The sequence below is a fragment of the Chelon labrosus genome (genome assembly GCF_963514085.1).
Source record: "Chelon labrosus genome assembly, chromosome: 21".
Taxonomy (NCBI): Eukaryota; Metazoa; Chordata; class Actinopteri; order Mugiliformes; family Mugilidae; genus Chelon; species Chelon labrosus.
The window spans coordinates 13,951,300-13,971,293 of NC_140354.1; the positions used below are offsets into that span (position 1 = coordinate 13,951,300).

Below are 19,994 nucleotides of genomic sequence, written 5' to 3' on the forward strand. Positions count from 1 at the left end.
AAACATACAGTTTTTCTTCTCCCTCCCGTGGTTTCTCCCACTGTCTTCTTTGGGTTTCATCCCAGTTTTTCAATTAGTTTTTTTTTCTCAGAAATATTAAAAAGCGAACAGAACGGAGAGAGAGAGGGGTGTGCGGAGGAAGATAGCAGATTAAAGCGAGTCAGAAAGGGGAAAACGAAGGAGGTGAAGGATTGAAGAAGAAGGGGCGTACGGGAAGAGGAGGGAAATGAGAGAAGGGAAGAAAGAGGGCTGGATAGACGACATTGAAAGCAAAAAATAAAAAAAATGGGGTGGAGGAAAGCAGGGATAAACAGAAGAGGACATGGAATTAAAAAAGCAGCACATCAAGGGTTTTGTAATACACAAGCCTCTGGCACAATGAACCTTCAGCGTATGTGTGTGTGTGAGTGAGTTAATTTTGCATATTATCTGTGTTTCTGCGGCTTTTCAAGAAATAGTGGTGAAAAACATATAATCGAGAAACATATAACATAGAATATTTTAGTTGACATCTAGTTTGAGCTAATTTAGAAGTCTGACATTGCGCGTTCTTTCTAGAAACACATTTAGTGACTAAATTTGTCTACAATACAGTGAGTGAATCAGTCACAAGGAATGAGTCAGTTCAAGGGTTATTATCTGGAGTCTGTCTAAATCCTTCTGTAGGTGTTTGCTTTAAGGTACGGACAAATCAAAGATGAGCCGTCACCTGGGTCTGAACCACTGTTGCCAGATATACGATAATAATTGTATTTATACGACAGTTTCAGGGTTTATACGACATAAAAAGGCAAATATACAATAGTCTGACTGACAATGAATAAAAAATCAGAGGTCTTCAACAGGGGGTCCTTGGCCTGGAAAACGCTGAAGACCTCTGCCTTAGGTTATTGCAGTTCCGTGCACATAGAATAGCTTTGGTTTTAAATGCACTGTGTGCTTTGTTTCCAAGTTGTTTCAGTACATACGATAGTTTGGCTCAAAATGCGATCATTTTAACGCAACAGCACAATATTGCTTCATTTCCCATCTGGCAACGCTGGTCAGAGACTTACACTTGAACACATCGCAATGACTATGGGCAACGGACAGCTGTGTGAAGGGATATAACCCTCGTGCAGAGACGGCCTCTCCTGAATCCCGCTGATCAGTGGGTCGACTCTTTATTCATTCCAGATGATAAAGCACCAACAAGCGCGTTCGAGACGTGTTTCAACCAATAAAAATAAAAAATAAAACCACCGCACACAATTGGATAGTTCAACAGTTCCAGGGACATTCTGGCAGATCTTTGCCGGAGCATAATCTGTTCCCAACAAAGAGACCCAAAACCAACTTTCCGCGTAGGGCTTCCAGACTCAAAATAAAAACAAGTAAAGTATTTTGTGTGCCCTTTAAACCATGTCATTTTCTTTACTCTCTTACTTCTTGTTTGCCATTTTTTGCACTGGTTCTCTAAGCCGAACAAAGATCTGTCTTACTGACTGATTCAACATGCTGAATCAGCTGAAAAGCTGTCGACAGGGTTCCCAACAGCACCAAACAAGGGACAGCTGACACTCACTGACACCGGAAAATGGCCGACAACCAGCTTGTTCATAGCTGCATATTTTACTTGAGGTGAATTCTAATGTTACGTACACACAACAGATTGGATGCAAAAGGGCAGGTTTAAAAACACTAATATAGATATGTTCTCAATAGGTGCAAGAGGTGCGAGAGTGACCCTGAGTGAAGGCTGTCTCGTGAACAGATCACAGCACTAGAAACCAGGAAGGAGAATTAACGTGTGCAGAAAAAGAAGGGAAATAAGAGGAAGATGAAGCTTGACAGGTGTAATTAAGAACGAGGAGAGGAAATTGAAAGAGATGGAAAGGGAGAGCGGCTAATAATAAGAGCAGTGCTAGGTGAGGAAGAGCATGAAAACGAGGAACAAGCTGAGGAGGAAGGAGATAACAAGAGGGAGAGGAGTGTGTGATGGTAAGAGGAGGAGACAGGCTTTTCAGTCCTCCTACATGCCCGTCAAACCAGCTGAAACCACGCACACACACACACACAGAGATAGTAGCTTAGTATATTTCCGAGGCCTGTTTAGGATGATCTGCTCTCACATAAGACTGGATCGCGTTCTGTCTTATCCTTCCCTCCTTTCTCCGTCTACAAACATCTAATCATGTTGCCTCCTCTATCATTCCCTTCATCATCCCATCCTCTTTCTCCCTCCCTCTCTCTCTTCTCCTCAGGCTTTGTCTGTCTAGACCTCTCCTTCATGCTCTCTCGCTCTCTCGCTCACTCTCTCGCGCTGTCTTGTGCTATCTCGTGGACTGCGCAGCCCGAAGCCAGTTTGGACCACTCTCTGGTAGCTCATTCCTTCACACATGGGTGGCAGTTTGACAGAGTCTAGATCAGTGCTTAAAACTGGCCTTTGCTCAGCACGGGCTGCTTTGATTTCTCCCAACGTGAGCACCCGTGTTGCCCGCCGCACGCGGCGCCGTCCTTGCGAACAGAAGTTTGATAGTTCGCTTATTGGATCGTCAAATTGCCCACACACTGTTCCAGCATTGACAGTTTGACTTGTCGCAGCAGGAATAGCACAGATGGATGCGATACCACCGTGATGGCTGTATTCCACTCTGGGAATGTTATTTGGTGCCTTCAAATGGAGTTTGTGAGCTTGTAGTTACGGCTTACTTGACGTTAAAGTGGTATTGTCAGTCGTAAGTCCAGAGAACACCGCTGGCTACACTTGGTGTCAGTTTAGCAAAGCTAAGGGTTGGCTAATTTAAAGGGGAACTACCGTTTTTTACAACTTGGACCTTATTTCTGGCATAAAATACGATCGTTTACTCACCCATATAACTTTGGTGATATTTGGAGTCCTTGGGACGATATTTAGCTCCAGTGGAGTGCCGCGTATATCCATATAATGGGAGTGAATGGGGCACCGAAACGCAGTCTCTAAATAACGCATTATCTGCCGCGAAAGTCGTTCATTTCACCAATATTTTGTTACGATACGCTAGTGCTATTTCCTAGCCACTGGAGCTAAATATCTTCCGAAGGTCTCCAAATAACACTAAAGTTATATGAGTGAGTAAACAATCGTATTTTATGCCAGAAATAAGGTCCAGGTTGTAAAAAACGGTAGTTCCCCTTTAATATAGGAAAACGCAAACGCATACAAGATGACAAGATAAGACCATTAGGAATATCATAGTTTTCCTTCCCTAAATGCAAAATACCCTAAGGCAGGATGTACTAATAAATGGGAACTTACAACATGGAGAACAAAAGGTGCTGCAGAGACGAGGAAGTCCAAAATCAGGGTAATCCAAAAAGTCCAAGAAACAGAGAGACCCACTAAGGGGAAATAAGGAATTTAGGAACACACAAAACTAATAAGTAGCATGGATAGCAAGGAACTATGACACTCGGAGGGAAGAACACTTGGAACTACACAAAAGGTACATCCAGGAATATGCACAATCACTAATGGGGAAACGAGACACAGGTGAAACTAGAAAGGGAGGAGCAAACCCAAGGAGAAAACCATTTCCTAATCACAAAGACAGGGGGTAAAACTAACTAAAAGACACGGGGTAAGGGATCATTTCAAACACAAAAAAAAAACAACTGGATCCAAAACTCGTCGACGGAACAGGAAATGTTCAAAACTCACGACCTTAAATCTACAAAGAGAAAACTCCACGCAACTAAACTCCAATGTTACTGGACGCCAATTCCCGAAAACATCAGGAAACGCATCGCAACACGTGAACTTGGACCTTGCAGAGTCAAAATAGGCCTGTCTGGGGCCTATTTATAACCGAAGACCTGGTTAAATGTTTGTGGGGTTTTCACTTAAGTAATGTTTGCAGACGGATAAACATGACATTTGTGAGAAAACCGTCAGAATTAAGCCGGTAAGACACTTTCTAACAACTGATCCCACTGAACCCACTCCCAGCATAATCTGAATACATATATACATGAGGCAGACTGTAGCTTTGTGTTACATCCCTCATACGTAGAGACAGAGGAGGTTCCATTTAGTAAATAACACAACGATGACATGTTGAAACCCAGGGAGATAACCTGCGTACTATATCCATTACTTTTAAAATGAGAATGACTCTCATTAAGTGACTGAATTCCACATTTATCAACATTAGAGCTCTGTGTGTGTTGGCTCCGGTCGCGGTTGAGCCGAAGTATTTTCAGGCTTTGTCAAGATTATTTCTTTACACTTGGCTTCACATCCTCACTCTCCCATTACACACACATGGACAGCTCTATCCTGCCCGTTGGCTACCTCTCTCCTATCCTCCCTCTCGTCTTTTTTTTTTTTTTTTTTTTTACCCCCCACCCCTAACCCATTCCTCTTCGGCCTTGTTCCCTTCCTGCTCCTCTTTTCTTCTGTCACCGTTTGCTGCTTTTGCAAACTCGAATAATCTGCACGCGCGCGCATGCCAAGACAAATACAAGCGTGCGCGGCGTAAGTAGAGGCAGATAGCGACTGAATGAAAGAGAGGTGGGCTGTGCATGGCCGGTGGGCTGGCACAGATACAGCAAATATAGAGCAGGGCAGCCTGACAGGAGAGCGCGTGCGCGCACACAGACACGCGGCTAGCAGGGGTGCGCATCCAAGAGGAATGGCGTGCATACACAAATATATGCACGTGCGCCGCGGCTTGTCAGCGGCGCGGATGGATGTTTCTGCGTTTGCGCGAGGGCGATCGTGTGCGTGCGTGCGCCACGCTTGACTGAAGAGAAAAGCTCCGAGACAGAAACGATAACAGGCGAAGCTGGGGGAGAGAAAAGAGAAGGGGCAGAAAAAAAAGAAAAGAAAGAGAACGAACACATGCGAGGGCGAGGGAGGAAATGAGGGATGAAGAAGAAATGCATATGAGGATGGAGGGGAAGGATAATGCCGCTTTATCACCGTGTGGGTGTCCGTGTGCATGCGTGTGTGTGTGTGGAAGGTAAAGTCTGCCACCTAACAGCTTATTACCATGCAGGCTGCCGACTGGTGGAAAGCTGCCGAGAGAGAAAACACTGCTGCCCTCACACACACACACACACACACACACACAGGCGGAGGCTAGCAGAGAATGAGCGAGCATCGCGGGGAGAGGATTCCAACTGAACGTCTTCCTAATTTTAATCACTCTCTCTGCTTCCTTCTCTTCTTACCTGCTCACACACACACACACATATATACAGAGAGAGAGAGAGGTACGTGCACCGACGCACACACCTGAGGCTCAGACCTGCCGAGGTTCACCATGGCAACGAGCAGAGGTAGCACTCTCTGTTGTTTGGAGATAATTTCCTCGGTGGAAAGATTACAGAAATTTGAGTCAGCCGGCAGAGAGAGTCACGGGTTTCATCCCGTGTCGGACCTCTGCTGAGGTGCCTTTGAGCCTCTTGCGATGGCCGCCGCGGACATTGCTCCTTTAGCGCCACATGCAAGGTGCATACCTAAGTGTTGGATCTGTGAACGTGGGTGGCTTGATGCTGCCTGCTCTTATGAACCTAGAGTTTTTTTAGCGTGAGACAGCAGAACCAGGAGATGACGCCGGAGGGAGGGGGGTAAACACCGACTGGGGGACTCCAGTAGGCACAGACAGACCTCATAAAATCATAAGACCCTGTTTTCGTGGCGACCAGAACAAACAGCACTTAAGACTGTTTGGGATTTACCCTCCTGTGCTCATCTGAGCGGTATTTTTGGTGACAAAGCGCAGGGCGCGCGGTGGAGAGGAGCAAACAGGCAAGAGGTTCATTCATGTGTGGGGAAACCGCAGCGCGAGCTCTTGATATTACGTTGGCAAATGCTTCTTCGGGCCGCGAAGCGCCGCGCTTACGGCCGTCTGTTTTTCACAGTGTCAAGCCGTCGCTGAGCATCCGTGACCCTGTAGCTTTTGTGGTCTGTCCCGCACCATTGGCACTGGTCTGACCCTTGACTTTTCAGCTTTTCAGCCGACTCAGCGAGTTAAATTCATCTCAGAGAGGCAGCGCAACAAACAAGTCAAAGACGCTTTACAGCTTTATCTGATCAGAACATTCAAATACACAAATATTTCCGTTATATCCTCCTACTTTAGGAATCTGCCAGCGGCCCCTGTTCCTCCCTTCTTCTTTTTTCCCCCATCATTGGCGCTACTGCAACCAATCGCGACCCACTGGAGTATAAAAAGACCGGAGCGCTGTGCCATGTGGGCTTCTCGGCCAGTTTATTGCAACCGTACAATGGGTCTGCGTCTTTTGTTTAGGCCTTAAGATGTAGGTTGCTTTGTGTTCAGGGGTAGGACTGCTTTTGTAAATCTAGCGTCTATAGAGTACCATAGAGTATTCTGTGTATTGTTGGTGTGAATTGCCAAGTTTGTCCTTTTTTGTGTTGTTTTCCAGCCCTTGCGCTAAACCAGCAATATGTTTGTAACCTATTTTTTGCTCATCCAAGCGTAGGTTATTGGCATTTATAGTTTGTTGTTTTGGCCTTGGCTCTCCTCTCCCAGACGTCCTTCCATTCTCTTTTTTGTGTTTAAGTGGCTCATTTAATCTTCTCTGTTTGCCCTGTTGCAGTCCTTTTCACCAAGGTCCATCTGGAATGAATAACCTACAGCATATCAACTGCATGATTCAGAAGACACCAGCTCTATTACAACAGGTTTGTAGCCCTTCCTAGCGTCCTAGCCTCCCAGCTAATTTTTGAATGACCCTTGCAGACTACCACCACCTACTGATGTATCGTTGTTTCCTTTCGCGCAAGTGCAGAAAGCGCACGCTAGGCGGCCGTCGGCTGCAATTGTCGCGGTAGGTTCAAGTCCAACATTTTCGGTCCAGGCATCAATAACATGAGGCGATGCCACAGATCCCAGTCGCAAGTCACTGTTTAGGCAACACCGCCAAATGGCCAAATGCCAGCTTTGCGCGTCACGACCCAGAACCTCATCTGTTCCTAATGCGACGTCATCGTGCTGCCAGTCTTCTTTCGCCATATCGTATCAAGCAAAAAAGACCCGGTAAATCAATCTGCATTCATCAATCAGCACCTGCCTCACACAATATACGGTTAGACGCCTCTTCTTCGGTTCATTAAACTGCGCGACATCTGGAACGGGCAGGGCGCATCTGTTATGAATCTGCAGCTTTCGGAGACGTGTTGCGTCAGCGAGCTGTGCTACCACGCACAACCTCCTGCTGTGTTTACCGTCATGGGATTGCATGCAAATGGCATGAGGCTGTAAAGGATAACCCCACATGCCTCTATGAACAAGACTGGTGGGCTACGACTCGCCTGTTATGTTCTTGAGATAACTCGCAGTGCGCTCCCTGACGTAAGCTTTATACTAAGGATGATGAAATAGAATATGTAAAAGGAGGACGAGTAGATTTATGCGGCCATATAAACAGCTTCACTAATTACGTTCTCGTTTATTTATTTATTTAGTTTATTTACCCTAATTAACTGTTGAAATAAACCCGCACCAGCCGTCCCTGGCGTCAGATTTGTCCTGCTGTTATGTGTCAACATCCTGCTGTTCTGCACCGTCCAGAAAGAAAGCAGGATTTCCTAGAAGAGCAGAGCGGGCTTTTGATGGCACGCTCGCTTGTGATTGGCTCAGCTGATTCCGAACAAAGAGGCCATTGATTGGTGGAGCATCGCTGATCGCTGCACCTTTAAATTTAGACTCAACATCATCCAGCGCTTTTGCACTTTGCATGCGTGAACCGAAACATCAAGTGGAGCCCTTACATGTGTACCCACGATATACTGCTTAGCAGGATACTACATTTTAGTAAAGACACATCTTACACAAGGTAGATTGAGTCAAATACTTCAATAAAATCCCATACACCGATCAGGCTTAACATCATGACCACCTTCCTAATATTGTGTAGGTCTCCCTTGTGCCTCCAAAACAGTTGTGACTCATCAGAGAATGGACATGTGCCTTCTGAGGGTGTCCTGTGGTGTCTGTCAACAGGATGTTGTTAGTGGAGGGCCTTTGGGTCCTATGGGTTGAGGGGAGGGGCCTCTGTGGATCACCCCACAGATACTTGATCAGTTTGGGATCTGGGGAATTTGGAGGCCAGGTCAACACCTTGTGCTGTTCTTCATGTTTTTATGAGTTGCTCCTAAACTGTTTTTGTGTGTGTGTGCCTGTGTCAGGCTGCAAAATGCTGGGGATGGCTGCTGTACACCAAGGAGTGTCATTGATACGGGGTGGAGGTGCCTGGTCTGGTCTGGTCTGGTCTGGTCTAGGTGGATGGTCTAGGCAACATCTACATGAATGCCAGGTCCAAAACTTCTCCTGTCAGTGGTTTTAATGCTGTGGCTGATCGGTGTATATATTAATTCCGCCCACAGAATAATAACACAAATATAGTTGAGGCTGAACCGGGTATACGGGGATCAAACACGTACCACATCTGTGGATATTCACTTCCCGAGGCTAGAAGAACACGGCGCTGACATGTGAGAGCGCGGATCCGCTTTATATTCTAAGAACATCTTCTAGACATGTTAGATTGATTGGCATGTACCATACAGGCTCAGCCCGGCCGCAGGCAGGTAGCTATTCAGGCCTGTGAGGCTGACAGTACGGAGGCAGCTTGTAGGGGAGTGGCAGTGGGAGTCCGGCAGAGCTGCTGACTAGCGACCCGTGCTGTAATTATCATGAATCGGGACAACTGGGGGGAAAAAAACGCGAAGCCGTATCTCATCTATCTGGTAGAATTAAACCAGTTCGGAAGAGGGTAAAATGGAAGCAAGAAGAAAAAAAAAAATAATAAAAATGTGCGTATGTGCAAAAATGGTGTGTGTGTGTCTTGGTGAGCGCAGCGGATTAGCATACCTCTGATGTCGCCCTGTTTCAACTGGCCTCAATACTCCGCCGGGCCCTAAGGTGCAACCACGCATGCACACAGACACACACACATTTAAAAGTGGCAGAGGCATGTGCACATATTGGCATAGGACTGCACACACCGAGACACTCAGAGGGCCCGGACACTCAGCGCTGATGTGGCCTGTCAGCTCATTAGAGAACATGTGTGTGACTCACTCTCACCCAATCAGAGCGCTCCGAGCCCCGGAGACACGCTTCCCTGCTTTCACCCCAGATCCAGTACCGCTGCGAATACAGCCCGGATGAATAAAATATCATCCACTCAATGTGAATATAAAGCTGTGATATTTACATTCCATTTTAGTCTCTTCCATCATCCTAAACCAAGTTGACCGGTGACAAGCGAAGAGGCAGAATGCGGCACCAGCATTTACCAGGAGCCAGGTGGAAGTAGATGAAGGGTCAGGGTCGCACGAGCTGACATTAATTCTCTGGCATTAAAATGATGATGGAGCTGGGCAGGGAGTTAGATGGATTTCAGAGCGCCCCGACTGCACGGACGACCTAAACTAAATTAGGTTATCCATCCTCCCACAAGAGAACAGGAATATATTATAATCGACAATATTTTCCAACAAATGCTCACTCATGTGCATACGCTGATGAGCCAAAGCGTCCGTGCCCTCCGTGCGACGCCAAAACAGCAGCAGCCTGCCAAGGCCTGAACTCCACGAGGTCTCTGAAGTTGCACCGTGGTGCAATGGCGCCAGGGCTTCAGCAGCAGATTTTTTTTTTTTTAAGTCCTGGGATGTATTGAGTCGGTGCCAGAGCGGATAAGACTTGCACCAGCAAATCCTGAAGATCATTTACTCATCATTTCTGACTGGGAGCTGGTCACAAGCTTTGCTGTTTCTGACATGGTTGATTTTAAAATGAAAAGAAAAAGAGGACTTCCAAAAGCTGATGGATGCTCTGAAAGAGTTCAGTGTCCAGAGTCATGGCCACACAACGACACTTGGGGCCATACGTGTTGGTGTCTCAAGTACCTTGTTACAAAATGTTCTGCTGGGTATATGTATTTGGTTTTGGTAAGCCAACAAAATAATTGGCTTCATCTGCCTTATATACACCGATCAGCCACAACATTAAAACCACTTTCTTAATATTAGGTCTTCCTTGTGCCTCCAAAACAGTTATGACTCATCAGAGAATGGACATGGGCCTTCTCAGGGTGTCCTGTAGTGTCTGGCAACAGAATGTTGTTAGTGGGGGGAATTTGGGTTCTATGGGTTGAGGGGAGGGGCCTCTGTGGTTCAGGCTCGCTCCAGTGCCATCCAGTTTGGGATCTGGGGAATTTGGAGGTCAGGTGAACACCTTGTGCTGTTTTTCATGTTTTTTTGAGTTGTTCCTAAACCGTTTTTGTGTGTGTTCCCGTTTTTTTGAGGAGTGTCATTGCTATGGGGTGGGGTTGCCTGTTTATTTACTTCACCTGTCAGTGGTCGTAATGTTGTGGCTGATTGGTGTAAGTGCTAAACCATTATGGAAATGAGGTTAGCAGGTGCTTAAGGTTAATAGAGCTGTTACTTCAATTTTTCCAATGGATTTACACACACCATATTATAAACTATAGAAACCTAGGTCACTATTACAATCAATACTTTGTAATTTAACGCATACACATACAGTATGATCACACACACACACACACACACACAAATCTCTCATTTATGTACGTGTGCCTGCATTTGACACACATATATACTGACAAATACTGACGTCAGAAAGCTACCGTCCAAGAGCCCGCTTATAATCAGTTCCCAACAGAAAGGTTCCGGACAAATTTTCTACCACAAACAAATGCCTGGGTGAGAAAGTTGGTTTGGTTTTTGTCTATATTTCATTTAAAATACTTTCACTTTAGACATTTAAAACATTACTCTACACACACACACACACACACAGGGGTTGCGCTGTCTGTTATCAGGGCTGAAACAGCCCGTGAATCAGTGTGTGTCCTCACAGACTTGGCAGTGCTGCCCACAGTATCTGGCTCGCTGTGATTCTGTTGTCTTTTGCCAAGCTGCGAACTGGCACAAACCTCACCTAAAATTCATTCTAATGTTTCACTTCGCGATAACAGTTTCATTTCTCGATACCTCAGCCGGCGCTAAATTATTCCCCGCGCGGAGTCACCCGCTACCGGCTGCGCACGTAACTCACAACTCAATTCTGATACATTTAATGCGCTGTTTTGCGTAGTCAGCACAGGAGCCAGTAATCGCAGTCACATGCTTGGGGGTTATTACAGCAAGATGATACACACAGCATGCACGGCTCCACTGTTTTGCAGCGGAGCTCGGATGAACATGATGAGCCGAAACTAATGACTTATAGGGCCTCCATCAGGTTTTGGGAGTCTCGGCACCTCTTTTCTCCAGCCATGTCCACACCATTTTTGTTTTTGAGCACTTCCCATGCTCCCATGTTCCCATGTAAAATTGTTCTGGAAAACTACTTACTGTACGTGTTTGTAGAAGGACGGATGAGGAAGCTAAGCAAATTTCTGCACCTCTATAGGAGTTTCTCTGAGCAGTCCTGACATGACGTAAGGCTAACAACTCATTCGGGGAGGTTTCCACCTTCAGATACTCGTTGCTCCTACGAATTGTGCGCTTTAAGGGACAAAAACACTTTTTCAAGTTGATCTACCCATGAGCGCTACCCAATAATAAAGATAAGTGGATGAAAATCTTAAGGATTTTGTCATATGTTGACCTTGTTCTTTGTCAACTATTCTCTCCAATGAGTATTTCCGCTAAATAGATCTACAGTTTGTAGTTGACTGTAAAAATACTATACATATGTAGAATAAAGAATATTGTACATTGAATATACTGGCTCAAAGCGTAGACCTTCAACTCCAAGAGTGGAGTTTGCATTCAGAACATTCAGTGGAGCTCTCAATGAGAGGGATTTCAGGAATAATACAGTAGGAGTGGCCAAATCAATAGTTTCATACATCCTGACACAAAAAAGGGGAATGCACTGGTGAGCTCGGCAATATAAAAAGGGCCTGGACATCAACAGAAGGCTTAGTTCACAATATCCAGCCAAGTGAAGATCTCCACTCTCCAGGAGGGAGACAGTTCGTTACAAGTCTACCGTAACCAAAAGGCTTCTCAAGAGAAAATACAGGGGGTTCAAACCATAAAGCTCCCCATGTGAGCCTCCAGAGGACAAGCGGTTACAGAAAATCAATGAATGATTGAATTAGTACTTTAACCACTTTTTATGACTTAAAAATTGTATATAATGTAAACATATAGGACTAATGTTATAAACTGTTGTTGAGGTGTAGGGGTAGTTGGCAAATGATTAAACAAAATCAACTTATACTTGTCAAAATGTACATCCATATGTATCTGCAGTGACGTTAATTTGATATAATTGCAGTGCTTATTTTCTGACTTGTCTGAAATAGCAAAATGTAAACAAAAGTTGTATTTTTCCTGTTTAAATCTAATGCATACTTGTAAACATAGTTTCAGAGTCACTCACAGTCTGTTAGACTGAATGGCATCCAATAAGTTTTAGTATTTTACAAAAAAAACTAACATTAAAACTGGTGTAAATGATAAAAAAAAAAACTTAAACTTAACTTACCACTGATAACATTTGTCAATTTTTATTTTCCCTAACATCATGATAGTATATAGTATAGAGTCATATCTCCATGGAGGAGATGGGGGCAGAGACTATTTCCTGGATATGTTGTATAATATTTGTAATTTCAAGACTTTTTATACTACAAAAAAGTAAAAACATGGATTTGATATCGTTGCCTTTTAGCAAAACTATGATAAGATACTTGTTGCCATGCAGTAGAGGGCTAAAAATATATGGACCAAACTATACGTCATGAGAGTCACGTGATTTTTTTTTTTCTTTTGATTTTTTTTTTGAAAACCAAATACAATATTCATGGACAAAAGGGTTTTATGTGGGGAAATAATCCGGCAAACATAGTAATAGCATTTCACAAAGACTTGTAAAACCTTCCATTTTGTGTGCGTCTAACCCTTTCACCCCGTTTACGTGCCTTCACATTCACACATGCATGCATATTCGCATTCTGCGTGAGGGAGATAAGGGAAGGGAAAAGGGTTAGAAAAGATAAAGAATCGTGCCGACGCAAAGCAGGGTCAGTGCTGAGGAAGAGAGAAATGATTTGAGTCTTAGACAAACACTCCCTCGCTCACACACACACACACAGATTCCTGGAGAGTGTAGATTTAGGAGTGGCATCTCCACAACCACCGCATTGATTTTCACGTCAGCCAGTAAAATATCCTGCAGCCGTCCACTCATTGTGCCTGTCCTCGGTGAGAAATAAGTCTGTCTGTCACAGTCGCCAGTGTCAAGCCCACTTTATACATCTGATGTCTAGCACCTTAGGAGACGGAACATTAAATGGATGGCTTTTGATTCGGAAGGATGGTCGCGATGGTTCAGATTGCGCGTCTTGGGTCTTACCCTCTTTCTCCCATTCTCTTACTTGCCTCCTCAGAGATTTCAGCCCACACAGCTGCAGCACTGGAGCCCAAGTTGATTTGCCTGTGCCAGGGAGAACTTTAAGCTTCCCTGGTGGAGCGACAGTAAACAAATAAAACTCTGTTTACATTTAATATTTCTAATGATACTGCAACGTGTGTTTCTTAAGGGACCTAATCCCATGCTGAAGGCATTAGCACCTTATTAAATATTTGCAAAGGCTTACTGAATGTTTTGGAGGCTGCTTTGCTAACTTGCACTGATGCATTAATGCCGCCCAATATCAGTATGTAGAGATGAGTAAAACAGGGTGATTGTCATTCCTTTTTTTTTCCTAGCTGAGGTCAGAAAGTCTTTGTCAATGTTAGCTTTGGTAAAACCATCTAATGTTCAGACTGCCATTAGCACAAAGGACCGTAGAGTAAAAGTAGTAATCAGACCAGATTACCGGAGATTGCCAATGGAAACCAAACATCATTTTTTATCATCTGTCGCCATCGTTCTACTCTGCTGGATAAAAGGGGTTCTCTTAATTTGGATTGAAGTGAATGGCTGCCCTAAATGAAGGGTTTTAAGTACATCCTGTTCAGAAGCGGGTGAACGAAGGAATGTGAGATTGACTGATCGTTATCAGTAATGCAGAGAGACAGCTCAGCCTCGAGGTGGAGCTTCCGCAAAGTCAATCTTCCCACATTCGCTTGAGTCACGGGCTTGGTCACTCAAGGGTGCCGTGTGATGGCTCAACCTTTAGAGACAAGGAACTCTGATATGCAGAGGGAGCTCTGAAAAAAGAACTGACAGTCCAAGTGGTGGCAGGCGTTGAAAGTAGGCGCCTTTTTTGCCGAGATGCTACGGGTAGGATCGGCTGAGGGGACACCCTGCAGCTGACCTAGCGTTACGTATGCATCCGAGTCTGGAATCCCCCAGGCAGAGCTGGAGGGTGTGGCTCAATTTAAGGGCATCAAACTGAGACTGATGGATGCATAGGTGAATTGCGGCCAGGCCAGGTTTTACAGGAAAAATATGGATTAACAGGTAGGGTCAAGAGGGTTTCTAGTTGTTCTGAATGGTTATGCCATTGAGAAAGACATTTTCCATCTCCTGGAAGACACTCACAGTGTTGAATGTCTGAGTTCATAGTCATCTTTTTGACTGAAATTGCTGCAATCAGACACTAAGGTTTTTAATGTAGCTTTCCTTAGCTGCTTCTCTGGCGCATAGATTCAACAAAAGCCTCAGACTTAGGGGGTGAGACTTGTTCTTGCACATCGAAGACACCCTATCAATCGTGGAAAACTGTCTGCTGAGAGTGCCCCACGCCACCGCATGGCATAGTTATTTGGCCTTTTTCAGAATCCCTCACATCCTTTCACCTGCATGGAACTGTCGGACTACGAGAAATGACTGCAAAGCTACTGTCTCATATCTACCAGTCCTGGACATGCCCTCCTCATCAATATAATTATTCTCTAGAGCATGGTTGTGCAACTGTCTCTTTCACCTAATATAGTAACTTGACCCTATGCTTTTCAATTTGTGTTTCCACTGCAAGTCTCTTGCACCCTCCTTGTGGTTTGAAAATCAATTCAAGTTTAACTTCCTCTCTGTTTACTAAACTATGCTAGCTGTCTGTGGTATTCCTAGATTGGACTCCATTAGAGTTTCCCAACACATCTTAGTTCACCATTCAAGACTTTTAGGTATTTGTTAAGATTACTTGTGGCAACTTGTAAAGTTGGTGGTCCAGTATTCTTATCTAGTATTACATGAGTACGCTAATACAAATGTGAGGCTAACACCTATGGGACCTAGCTCCAACATTTCAAACACTAACTAGCAGAGGTGGTGGGTAATGAGCTAGCCATCCTAATCTTCATTTAAATGCTTCTTCGTTCAGCTGGCAATTGGAAGGTAATGTCTAATGTCTGCCTCATTTACCAGTTGCGTGAACTGTTACAGCGGTGATACAATGTGGATTAGAGGAGCGGCTTTGAGGCAGAAACCGAAATAGTTTGCTGTACATTACTCTGGTAATAGGAGTATTCAGCCTGTACTGTGTTCCAGTGGAAGTCTTCAGGAGCAGGAGAAGAATGCAGGCATACCAAAATGTTTCCACCTCTGAATATATATAACTGTGACAATATCAAATGTGGTTGGAAAGTACTGCAGGGGTCACAAAGCCAAGCTTTGATAAATATGTATGAGAGTGCATATACAAACTTGAGACTTTCTTCATACTTTTTCCAAACAAGAAAACTATCTATAATTTATGCAACCAAATCCAACCCTGTTTTGTAGCGTCTTTTGTTTCTGAAAGGATTGCTGCAAAAAGCCTCCTAACTGCAGCATCACTAGTGCAGAAAATGCACTGTTTTTCACCTGTCAAAGCATCCTAGGAGAGCACCGTTGTGTTTGTGTGGGACCTTATCCTGTCCCCCGACAACTACTCCCCACAGCATTCACTGCAAACAGGAAATAAACAAATATTAAAGAGTTCTTGGTCAGCTTGCCGGAATGAGTAATAGTTGTAATATGTTAGACGGCTTAATGGGGATATGTTCTTGGGTGAGTATTCGGCGTTGCTACAAAGAGACCTTTTGTACACCCCTACACAAAAGGGTGACCACTGCTAATGAACAACTATATCACGGGACATCCATGTCAAAACAGACGTAACAGATGTATTGTACTCAGTGTACAGTCCATTCATTCTAAACAAAGCAGGCAGAGGCTCATGAACTCCGGGTCAACCGATGTCAAAGGTCTTTTTGACTTGTGTGGTTTGTGATTTTGTTACCTGGGTAGGGTATGGTGTGCAGTAATCTGCCTCTTTAATTCATTTGCATAGCTTTCCGCTGCTTTGGAGGACTAAAGGTCAGAGAATGTTGTTCGGAGAAAAGCTGATACCATAGTACACAATATCTACGGTGAATGAGAATGTGTTGGCCTTGGACGGCCGTGCCTGTTCAATGTTGTGCATATGGCAGAGTCATGAAGAAACATGTTAATTGTGTTTTAGCAAGGCATGGGTCAGATCAGCAGATGCCTCTTTCGAGTCCTTTTTGATATCTCAAAGTACATCCAATCTCCTGTCATGGATTACTAACACTTGACTCCAAGCACAGTTTTTTGACGACATTAACTTAACCTTTGCGGTGAACTTTTGAATTATGTATTCGGTATTGTGCAACATATAGTGGAGACAGATGAGAGTTACAAAAATAAAGGGTATATTGACATGGTTTTCCTATGCCTCCGGAGCCATGCCCTTTTATCCAGACCTCGTGAAGCGGGCTGATTAGGACAATTAAGCCCATGAATCCCCCCAAAGACACTTGTACTGTCACTGCAAGGCCATTGTGGGTGTAAAGGTATGTAGAAGTATGGACAAGAGGAATGCAACTATTTGTGTACTGCTCTTTGAAAAGGGGCCAGTTGAGGTGGTTTGGGCATATGGTGAGGATGCCTTTCGGCAACCTCCCGTTGGAGGTTTACCGGCCAGGGCCAGCTGGGAGAACACCTAGGGGTAGACCCGGAATTCGCCGGAGGGACTGAACTATATCTTACCTGGCCTCGGGACACCTTGGGTTCCCATATGAGGAACTAGAATGTGCTTACTGGCAGAGGGACATCTGGAATACCATGAAGAACTTGAGGAAGGATGGGTGGATGGATGACATTACTTAAAATGTGTAGTGTTGAACTAAGCAATGCATAAAAGGTTCACTTACTTATATCTTGCTGCTATACATAAATTGGGAGTCGCCTCTTTTTATGAACTCAGTGCCCTCACAAACAACCAGAAAAAAAAAAAAAAAGAGAATATATTTGAATCACTCCCGTATCACACTGTCAGTCATCCACAAGATCGAATTGGACTTGTTAAATTCCCATCAATGATTCTTTATCATTTCAGCCCTTTCAAACTGAGCCTGAAGGCCAGTGTCCCGTCATGGGGAAAACAAGCTTCACCTGATGAAATGCTGAGGAGGGTGATAAATCTCCCCTCTCCCCTTCCTCTTTCTCAACAACACACACTCCTACAGAGCACGACTGGAACCTGCGGGAGAAGGAAACGAGCAGTGGCTGTCAGGGGGAACAGGTGACAGCCCCCCCCGAGAGCTTCTGAATTATGTAAGAAATAAAAATAGATATTAAAGGTTTCGCATATTAATTGGGTCTCTTACAGGTGAGGCTGGTCGAGCTCTCCGTCGGTCAGTGCCGGTCGTGCGCAACGGAGGAGACAAAACCGGACGCACACAAACACACGTGTCCAGACCAGACGCACATACCGACACGCGCAGAGTCAAATATTGAGCAAGAGGAGCAAAGAGTGCACCCACCCAATCACATGCACCGATGCACACAAACCGCGCACACACACACGCACACACTTGGCTGGCTCTCTGGCTGCTACGCCCGCTTGTCACAGCCAAAGAATGTGGAGTCAACAGCACAGACAAGGAGACAGTGTGCGAGAGGGAGAGAGAGAGAAAATTAAATACCACTGGTGACAATTACATTTGACCTAAAGGGCTCGTTCTCTCTCGCTGCAGATGTATTTCATAGCCTTGTCCTCAACATCTGCTTGGAATGAGACACTTCTGCCGCCCATCACATCAGGAACACATGCAAAGCCAAAAACTAATAGATGAGGAGGGTTGTGGAATATTTTGGGCAAGAATGTTTTACCTTGAAGACTCGAAGATTTGTAAAGGGAATAATAAAAAAAAACGTCTCTAAAGCTCAAGAGAGTGTGTGAGAAAGAAAGAGAGAGGAATGTCATGCAGAGGGAGATTGCACCGAGACATGAGGCGACATGGGAAGCCACACCGGAGCGACTTGAACCCGCAAACCTCACCGTTTCCCAAACAGTCTCAATCCAGATCCGCACATACACGGAGAGAGCGAGAGAGAGTATACATTCATACAAGCAAGAGCACTGCAAGATCGCATTATCCATATTGATCTTGTAGACAGAGACATGCTCATGCTACTCCTCAGGCATCTCTAACATCCCAAAAAATGATCCCCTTCCAGGACGCAGGTGAAATCCGCATTCATTTACTTGGGAGCTTTAATTATGCCTGTGAAAACCCGGAGAACCGCCCAACGCAGAAGCATTAGACTGGCTGAAGTTTCGGGACAGAGGGGATGCAGTTCACGGACAAAAACCGCGTTTGTGTTGGCCGTGATGCTGGGTGATGACCACGGACTTGGAGGTCAGTGTTGACCCCCTCTTTTTTTTTCTCTATTTATCTGCCACCTCATCTCGAGTGGTGTCCGTGCGTAAAATTCGAGCTCGTTAGCCGTGCGTAAAAAGACGGGCAAGCCGTTTCTTTTGCTTTTTTTTGTTTTTTCTGTTACCTTGTTAAAACTGGACAGCAGTCTGGAGGCGCTCCCTTGTCGCAGCGGAGACGGCTTCAACTCTCTCTTCCTCTCGTTTCCTCTCCTTAAATCCACGGACCAGGTGCAGTCCAGGCGCAGACTCGCTCCCGTGCCCTCTCTCTCTCTCTCTCTCTCTGCCTCTTGCTGCGTCTCCCCGTTTTAAAAGGCGGTGTGCGGCACGCAGTCAGCCGGGATGGAGTGCGGGGAGCGGACCGGCAGCGGCTCGGCTGCTTACAGCGTCAGCGGCGGAGGAGGAGGGGGGAGAAATGAAGAGGTCTCACTCCGATGGCGAGGGGCGTCGCTTTCACGCTTTGCTGTCACACGCAATCAGCGCTGACATGCGGTGTTACTCAGCTCCAGATGTTTTTATAAAAAATAAGAAATGCACCACTGTATATATATATATATATATATATATATATATATATATATATAAGTAAATAAATAATACATATCAGGATAATTTATAATACAATTTATTTTCCTATATTGATGTGTAAAAGCATGTACCACTTTTCTGCTTTTTAGATTTTCTCATTTATTCCTTGAAATCTATTCCAGTTTAAGTGAAAGGATCTGCCAACAAAACCCTTTTCCTGTCTATTTAAATTTGATTTGCTAATTTAGTGACCTCTATCTTGAACTTGAACATCGCTTTTGACATTTTAAAGAGGCCCGTAGTGTGACTGAGCCTTTTTTATTTTCACTCAACATTAGGAACCTACTGCGGCAGTTGCACCGACTGCAGATACTTTGTACCAGAGTCAGGACAAGGACAAAATGTCAGGCATCTCACGCTGACTTTGTTCAGCTCCAAGTGTACAAAGTTTGGGACTGAACTCGAGAAGCACAGAAGGTTTTCTTTATGTTTTCTTCAAATTCACAATAAGTAAATGCAATGTAATTAGATGAACTAAATACCAGCAGTTTATTCATGCATTTATTTTTAGTCGAGTCGAGTGAGAACAACCTCTGTGACCTGAGTATAAACACTAGAATGTCTGGAAGTTGAATTAAAATGTAATTATTACTGTATTTATATTGAATGAAACCCCTGCCACTCAGCCCTGCCTTCAGGCTCTCTCCTGAGCAGCCTCATCTCTCCACCCCGTGTCTGGGTCATCCACCTGTACGCTCCTGTGTGTCTCCAGCTTCCCTGCTCCTCATCCATCAGGCTGTCCACTGGAGATCTCCTCGTTT

The 19,994-nt window shown here is 44.8% G+C and overlaps 1 protein-coding gene across 3 annotated transcripts in view; it reads right to left on the reverse strand.

Annotated features, from left to right (window-relative positions):
* Positions 1 to 19,114, reverse strand: part of LOC311506709 (junction plakoglobin-like) — an 86,679-nt gene extending 67,565 nt beyond the window's left edge. For all 3 annotated transcript variants that reach the window (XM_084570774.1, XM_084570771.1, XM_084570772.1), the window contains exon 1: positions 18,774 to 19,114. The gene's annotated coding sequence lies outside the window, so the exon portion shown is untranslated. The remainder of the gene's footprint in view (positions 1 to 18,773) is intronic.
* Between the last annotated feature and the right edge of the window lie 880 nt (positions 19,115 to 19,994).